Source organism: Oryzias latipes, chromosome 8, assembly GCF_053564925.1.
Source record: "Oryzias latipes strain Hd-rR chromosome 8, Olatipes_Hd-rR_3.1".
Taxonomy (NCBI): Eukaryota; Metazoa; Chordata; class Actinopteri; order Beloniformes; family Adrianichthyidae; genus Oryzias; species Oryzias latipes.
This window is the reverse complement of record NC_136244.1, coordinates 11454274-11463306: the sequence shown is the minus strand read 5'-3', so window position 1 is coordinate 11463306 and position 9033 is coordinate 11454274.

Below are 9033 nucleotides of genomic sequence, written 5' to 3'. Positions count from 1 at the left end.
ATTAATCGAACTGTATCAAACTAATTGTGATTTTAAGCGGCATTTTGCCTTGTTTTTGTCCATTTATTGTTATTTTTTTATTTTATTTTTTTTACACCGTCATTTTTGTTGATATTCGGACTACCGTTTTGCTTGGTTTATGAATAAAAAAATTATGGAAAAAATTGAGGAAATTTGTATCAATGAAAAGATTTATGTTTTCTCAAATTAATCAACATCTTTTACACATTTGGAGCCCTTATATTAAGCGAAAACTTTCTTGATAAATTATACATACATTGCAAATGTGTTTTTTCAATTTCTACCACTTTCAATTGAATCCTTTGCTCCAATTTCCCCTAACTTCTTTCTCTCCCATCCTTGCTTTTCTCCATTGTTTTCAGTTCTCGTCCACCTCCTTCCTTCTCTCTTTTTTCCGACCTTTCTAATATTTGTTCGGCCCCTCACAACTTTTTCGCCCTGTTCCTGTGACTTCCTCCTCGTCCCTCTGACCTGCTTTCGTTCTCCTCTTCCCTCCTCCTTGCTGCCAAATCCCTCATTTAGAGTCTAATGAGCAGCAGCCCATGTTTTCAGCTGGTCAATTCAAAGAGGTCATCTGGTCCACAAGGGCTCATGATTCTCTGCAACTGCTTTGCACAACCCTTCTGTGACAATATGAAGCCATAAATGATGAAAATGATGAGATGAACAGGAAACACCCCCTCCATCCGGCATCTGCGACCTCCTTTAAGTCCCTTTTCGTGATTGATAGTGACACTTCACACTTCTTTCGAGAACAGAGATTTTTTTCCCCTTTTTGTTCAAGTCAGTTCTGCCAGAGATATAATGGAAATCAGTCCCTAAAGAGGCCTTCACCGATTTCACCAGAGAGCCAGATTCATTCCAAATATGAGTGGCTGAAAAATGGATCAAGAAAAACAGAGGAGCAGCAGAGAAAACACTTTAATGGTCACAAAATGTCATTTCTAATAATGATGAACCAGGGAGTCACATTTTCCAGATATGTGGGGAAGAACATGGAAAAGCATATATGGCAGAAAGGAGATGGGGGTAATTAGTAAAGAACCGGAGAAGAGGAGCAATCAAAATTGGAGAGGAAGTGGACACAAGGTATGAAGATAAGCTGATGACTAAATATTGAGTGAAGTGCAAATTACATAGCGAGAAAAGAAGAGACTGAATCTTTCAAATAAGTCGGCAGCCATTGTGATAATTGTGAAAGGGGATCTGCGGCCCACCCACACAGGGCATAAATCTGCGCTGTCTTAGTCCCATGAAGGTTTTTCTGTTGGCTTTGCTGCAGCTGTCAGAGCTGTCACCTTCATCATCCTCAGGGCTCTTTTACATCACACAGTTCCCCTTACCATGGGGGAAGGCTGGGTGTGTCACAGGCAAGGGGGCAGTCACGGTTGAACTCCATTTGAAACCATTTTCAGCTAAGTGCACTTCATCAAGTAACCTCTGGGCAGCTTGGTGCTCAGGTAAGTTGTCCTTATTTCAAGACCCACTCCAGTTATCTTTGAGCTCTGTTAAAAGTGTTCTCAGTGGTCTGTTAATTTGCCAAAATCAACCCCATCTCCACTTCCAATCACCCATAACTCAGAGCTCTCTGCTCATGTGCTCTCCCCTAGCTTACAGCCCCTCACACCTCCAGCCTAACATTACAGGTGCAACACAAATGGCGACCAACATTGGAGCTATCCAGCTGTACAGTTTTAGCCAGATGCCAGCTCAAGTGAGGAAAACAAAGACGTACATGGATGTAGTCGTCTACAAGTGGATGCATCAGAATGGGGCGGAGCAGTGAGCTTACAGCTCGCCCATTGTAGTTTCTACATCACAAATACGGTCTTTCACAAAAGACAGTTTTTTAATTCACAATGATTTGAATAAAAAAATACTCAGAACTGGAATTTTGAGTTGAATTTTCTTTTGTTATGTCTTCCATCGTCAGAAAACATGCCACAAGAACATGTTAAAACACAATTTCCACTGGAGTTGGACTTTAACGTGCGATGTCCAATCAAACAAAATATACAAATTTACATTTGGGGTGGATTTTTCATTCTAGAAAACTTTTTTGATTACCTTTAAGAAACCTAACTGTGTTTTTTTTTTAACCGATTTTGCTAACAAATAAATTTGATTGACAGGTGACATCCAAATTGAAGCTAATATGTTCTGTTCCTTTGTTTGTTTTTGGAAACTTTGCGATGTCACATCCTGCCAAGATGGCAATAACCAGAAAATTGATGGTAAAAAAACTATTCGTAGATTATCCCAAAAAGAAGCCATCATTTACCTTAAAATGACTCCATAATCGATCCCTTTTAAAATAATCACCAAAAAAGAAGAGAATATAAAATATTTCTCTAAAAAGTGGGATAGTTGTTTACATAATTGGCCTCAATCTTTTTTAACTGTTAGAAGGGGCGTTTTTCTGCTCAGTTCTGATCACAAACAGATCAGTTTTGGACAAAGATCTGCGTTCAAATAAAAAAAAATGTTTTTGGTTTTCTACAAAAACACCAGCCAAATTAATTTTTTTATACCCAATTTGATAAAACCTAGTAAGTATTTGGAAAAATAACTCGTTAATATTTATATAGTATCATCAAAGAAATTAAGTTTAAATTTAGTTTTCAATTTTTTTCTGATGTCAGAGTCAACATTCAGAAATGTTTTTATTAGTGCAGAATATACCCTTACTTTGATTTGGGTTCAACCCCTCTGGACAGCACTATGTAGTATGAGAAATAGAGATATGTAATAATATTACGTAAATCAATTTTGGATTATTGCATTTATTTAATTATTTTAGTTTTAGAGTTAAAAGACTTTGAATTTCAGAAGTCACACCTGGGACTATTTTTCATTTTCCCTCCCGTTAATACATTTAACCCTTGTGCTATCCTAGGCACTTTAACGTTGGGAGTTGGGTCATCTAGACCCACTAGACAGTGCGCTGAACCTTTTTTCTTCAATGATTTGTGATCTTCACTGGTGTCCATGGATTACATGAAATCTTTCCACCTTTATCCACCTTTGTCATGGTAGAAAGAACACGTCAAAGTAAGGGTGGGGTCATCTAAGATAGCACAAGGGTTACATGTAGTTCAGCCATTTTTAAAAACAAATAATTTTCTTGATGACACTAGAAAATTTCCTTTTTTTAAATATTTAATATTGGATGTCCTTCAGTTATCTCTTGTGTTTTCATATGGAAGTCATAACCTGACATTTAGCCAGAGTAGAAACTGTTCAGTAACAATAACAGTTCAACCTTAAAATTTTCATTTTTTTTAATTCAAAAATACTGAATATTGCTCAGTTTTTGTCTCTAAAAATGGAATAAACCTGTGTTTTCTGCCTGGTTTTTAAATACTGATCGTTTTGCATGATTTAGGGCGTAAGAACATTTTATGCAGCAAAAAATAAATTGGAAAAATGATGGACAGATGGGCAGATAGCGAAAGCAATCACGCGGCGATGCTGAGTGTGAAGGAGAGGGTGGCGGAAGAGTATGAAAGGATTTAAAGGAATCACTTCAGAGCATTTTTACTTCCAGAGATACCGTCATCAGTAATGTGTGCGGCTACTGTCTCGTTTTATTTCTAAAAAATGACCGCTTTGTGTTGATTCATCACAGGACAACGTGTGATGTGGTGGAACCTGGAGTCATTGAAGCATTCTCCCGACCTTTAATAGAAACGCAGGTTGTCTGCTTCTGTCCTTCACTTTCAGTTTTGGACAGAGTTCCTCCTGTGGCTGTCTCCTCCTCCTCCTTGGAGCCTTCTTGTGTCCTCCCATCCCTCTTGTACCAGACAGAGTGTCTGCACAAGTTTTATGTCCCAGTTTGTGCCTTACCTGGCAAGTATCGTGTCATGACTCCACAGGACAGTGTTTTATGTTTCTAAACTAACAATGTTTTTTCTGCATGGGTCATACATGTGTAAGGAAGTGTGTGTGGCCCATCACTGGTCCAGTTTGAATATTGGGCTCCCTTTGGAACAGACACCAAAACTCCACATCATATTTTTAAACTCCCCTCCTCCACCAACACTTACTTTGACTCTTAACCTTATACCAAAGAGTTTTTTGGGATACGAAGAGCTATTATGTCCCTCATCATAATGCTCTGTTTAGTCTGAAAGCCCCTCAGGCTTTGCAGACGTTGGCAGAAATAAGAAAACGTTTTTATAATCATCAAAGATGGTTTTAAAGGTGTTTTCAACACGTTCTTGTAGCATTTTTTTCATGATGGAGGTCAAATATAAAGAAAATTAAGCTTAAAATTGCATTTCTGAGTTGGCTATTTTTTTTTTTAAATAGTCAGGAGCAGACGAAGAAAAATGTAGAAAATCTGCCGGCAGGCCGGCAGGCCAGGCTCTCTGCTCCACTCCAATCTGATGGATCCACTTGCAGACAAATAGATTCATGTATGTTTTCATTTATTCATCCAAGTCGACATGCTCAAAACTGTTTGGTCGGATAGATGACCCCACCCTTACATTGACGTGTTCTCCCTACCATGACAAAGGTGGATAAAGGTGAAGAGGATTTAATGTAATCCATGGACACCAGTGAAGTTCACAAATCATTGAAGAAAAAAGGTTCAGTGCAGTGTCTTGTGGGTCTAGATGACCCAACTCCTAATGTTAAAGTGCCTAGGATAGCACAAGGGTTAATATTGCTCCTCATACTTGTTCCACCGCTAATGTTAGGTTGGAAGTGTGAGGGGCTGTAAGCTAGGGAGAGAGAATGTGAAAACATGAGAGATGGGAAGTGGAGGTGGGGTTGGTCCATGCCAATGGTCCCGCCCACAACAAATTTCTAATGAACTACTGCAGCTCTGCAGAAACTATGTCCCAGAAAATGATACAGGTTCTTGGATTTTGGCTAAAAACTGCAAAATCCTAATTAACCCTTGTGCTATCCTAGGCACTTTAACTTTGGGAGTTGGGTCATCTAGACCCACTAGACAGTGCTCTGAACCTTTTTTCTTCAATGATTTGTGATCTTCACTGGTGTCCATGGATTACATGAAATCTTTCCACCTTTATCCACCTTTGTCATGGTAGGGAGAACACGTCAAAGTAAGGGTGGGGTCATCTAAGATAGCACAAGGGTTACAAGACCACTGGGAACACCTTTAACCCTTGTGCTATCTTAGATGACCCCACCCTTGCTTTAACGTGTTCTTCCTACCATGGACCCATGTTCATCAAGCCTCATACCTGATCATCCTGATTTTGAAATATCTATATATAAATATACAATTCTTTTAACTTGTCTTCTTTATTTTCTTATTTTGATTGCTTGAAATGAAATATATCAAAATCCACATTTTTGCACTCAAACCTAAAAAAGACATCATATATCAGCACGATGATTTGGAGAACCACATAACTACAGAATCCCCTTAAAATTGATCAACACGAGAATTAAAGAATTATTAACTAAAAATACAAGTCCTGGCTGATGGACCTGAAACAATATATATATATATATATATATATATATATATATATATATATATATATATATATATATATATATATATATATATATATATAGTATTTTACTATTTACTAACAAACATTTGTTAGTAAACGTTTGTTGTTAAATGTTTGTTACATGTTACATGTTTATTTGTACATTGTTGTTTATGTATTTATAATAAAAAACTACGTAGTAAGATTACACAAAGATATTTTGGTATTAACAGATGAGGCGTTTTATTACAAAGACAGAAAGCAGCGACTATCATTTGTCATGCTCTGTTGTAAACCGTGCAATCCGGGGAGCATGGCATTTCAGAGGAGCGTACGAAGCGCGTGCCACAGAAAAAAACAGCTTCCTTAATGAGCCTATTTATCGGGCGAGAACTGCAGAGGCGATAGCAGGAGGACACTGAAATAAACACTCTGGTTGTTCAGAGTGGTCTTCTGCCGGGGACGTGCCGCGGGGCAGAAAGCGACTATCTGATGACAGGCAGAATTTGAACTCAGTGAATTTAAACACGCATGTGCAGCGACCGTACCTTTCAGAGGATGTCCGATTGGCCATTCTGCATGTCAATCATGTCCCGTACTTCTCAGTGAGGATTTTGACTATGTTATTTTGTGTTTAGTTTGGTTATGTCATGGTGCCTCTGTCAGTTCTCCTCCCCCTCCCTGCTTTGCTCTGCTCCTGACTCACCAGCTGTGACTACTCATCTCATCAAACTACCTGTGCTACTTAAGGAGACCCAGATCCAGCATTCATCGGCAGTTCGTTAACCCTAATGGTGCCTAGTCTCTCTGAGCTCTACGGCTGGCCCCCTTGTTTCACACCTTTGCTAACCTTGTCTTTTTGTGCCTCAGGAATCTCATGTCACGAGAGTCACCTGAGTCTTACACCACCTCGAGCAGCAGGCGTCCTCCTGTTTACGCTGAAGCCTTCCTTCCTTCAAGATCCTCAGCCTCACCGCTCCTCAATAACTCAGGCCACGCCACTCATCAAGATCTCCAGCCACGCCAACTCCGGTTCGTCACAGAACCGCATCTGGACCTCTGGCCTCGCCTCGACCTCGCAAAAACCTCCTGCCACTCTAATCTCCAAGACCACTTGGATCCGCAAAAATAAACCTCTTTACTAACCACTTACCTGCCTCCTCCTTCTGGGTTACAGCATCTGGGTCTGTCTCGTGTTCGTGTCATGACAGGTTATATGTTGTTCTATGATCTCAACCCCATGTCATTGCACTTCTACCTCTGTGCTTTATAAGTTGTTACCAAAAGACCTTCTCACTAAGCTTGCAGCACACACTAGAATGCTTAATGTTTTAACAATCACTCTCTTATATAGGCGTATGGAAAGCTGTTCTGTGGTGGTTCAGAGAGAACAGCGCCAGTTTAAGACAACCTGTCCCCCAAACTATGAAATGTCCAGGTTGCATCCACTTTATTTAGCCTACAGGCTGTTGCTGGCCCAGCAAAGTAACCTCTGGTGTCCTTCAGAGAGGAGGATGGGATGAGAGAGGACAGAGGGAAGGAGGGGCAGGAGACAAAAACAAGAGCCACAGCTGTATGTTCAAATGGAGTGAGGGGACAAGAAAAATGGATATTGAAAAGAAAAAGTGGAAAGATAGATGGATCTGAATTTGGTACAGGGTGTGGATTTTTTATTTTTAGTGGAGGGAGTGTTTAAGGTCAACCTGGTCTACATTCCTCCTCATGGAGGAAGTACAAGTCATGTTCTGGTTGGACGGGAATAGGATGACGGCGAGCTTGTTATGTATTCCACACGCTCAGACATGAGCTTCACTAGATGATATTTTATTAATTCACCCAGTTCAATCTTTCTGTATCTACTTGTTATGTCAGGGTTATTCTGCGCATCTATCTTCCAATCTGAATTTTTGATATGATACTCTGTGATGTGCTGCAGATTTTTCAAACAGTATCTTCTCTTAATATCAGCAGTTTGAATGCAGGAGTAGTGGAAAATGTTTGTTTTTATGAGTTTATTTTCAGAAAGTTTCTTTTAACTGCAACTAGCAGACCATTGCAGCATTTACATTGTTAATGGTTTAGGGTTCATCATCTACAGTTTTCCCTCTTTATTTTTTTTTGCTAATTATTGTAGGATAGAAGAACTACTTTTTCTACCTTCCATTTTTTTCTGTTTAAGCACCAAGGTATATTCTGGCAACATTATTGACAGGTACAGGCTACTTGTGCACAGAAATTAAGCACTTCTTTTCTTGTGACCTTCACACGTATTAAACTAATTTGACTATTGGCATCTTGTTAGTTTTTTTTAGCTAGTATTGCCAATTACTGCTGTTTTTATGCAGATGTTTTATTATTAGCACCATCCAAGCTTGTTTGTTTTAATTGGCCAACTCCTACTGCTTTTAATAAAATGTTGCACTTAGTATTACTATTAGCACTATGTTCGCTTGTTTAGCTGGCTGGATAGCTCAGTTGGTTAAGTGCAGGACTGGGATGCGGGAAATCCGTGTGGGTCCTTGGGCAAAACCCTCTGTGCTTCTGCCTAACTATGATCCAATCTGTGCTACTTGGGCTACTACAGGTCTCCCTGTGCTAGTCCCCAGCCAGATAAAATATTTTAATTCCATTCACGCATTTGTTGTGTATTCCTCTAAAAACATGTGATCAGAGCACCAGCTCCTCCCAATCCACGAACATGAGTGGGTTGACAGATAGACACCCCCTTCCAGGAGGAGCGTGCACTGTCAGGTCTGCCCCCAGGCTAACACACACGCACACCCACTTTCTCAGCAGAGCTAATGGTGATCAGCAAAAGGCTTTCCTTTTAAATGCACAATATGCACATTAGTCTTTGCAAAAGTTTGGATGTTGTTTGTTTTTCGCGGATGAAACGCTGCAGAAGCTGTCTATAGGACAACGACATGCAATGGCCGAGAGCCAGTGCCTCAGAGTTGGAGCTGTCTTAAAAATAAAGTAAAAATAACTAATATTTTTAGTGTACTAAAGGTAATATATCATCATATACATGGATATTGTTTACTCTGAAAAGCTTAAGAAAAGCATGATGCAGACCCTTCAAAACATTAGCTTGTTAATCCATTTTAATCACCTCCTGCATCATTTTACCAGCACCATCACTGTCCCTCCTCTCAATGTGTCCAAGTTCTCTTAAACTGCTTCCCTAAATTTATATCCAAAACATCTAACACAAATTGTTCCTCTGATATATTTATATCTGTCACTCCCAAAGAGAACTTCAGCGTCTTCTGCTACCTCCAGCTCTGCCTCCTGATTGTATCTTAGAACCACAGTCTCTAAACCATACAAGGATTTTCTGAACTTGGTGTCAGGGTAACGTCTAAAGGGTCAAACATATCGGTTTAGACTTTTTTAGAAGGGTGCACTTACCATCGACTTCACTTTCTCAGGCATGTTATTTGGGCCAAATGAATATCATCAATTCCTTAGAAGGTGAAAACATTTGTTCCAGATCCATTTGGTTGACTCATACAACTTTGGCAACATTTTCTGTCCT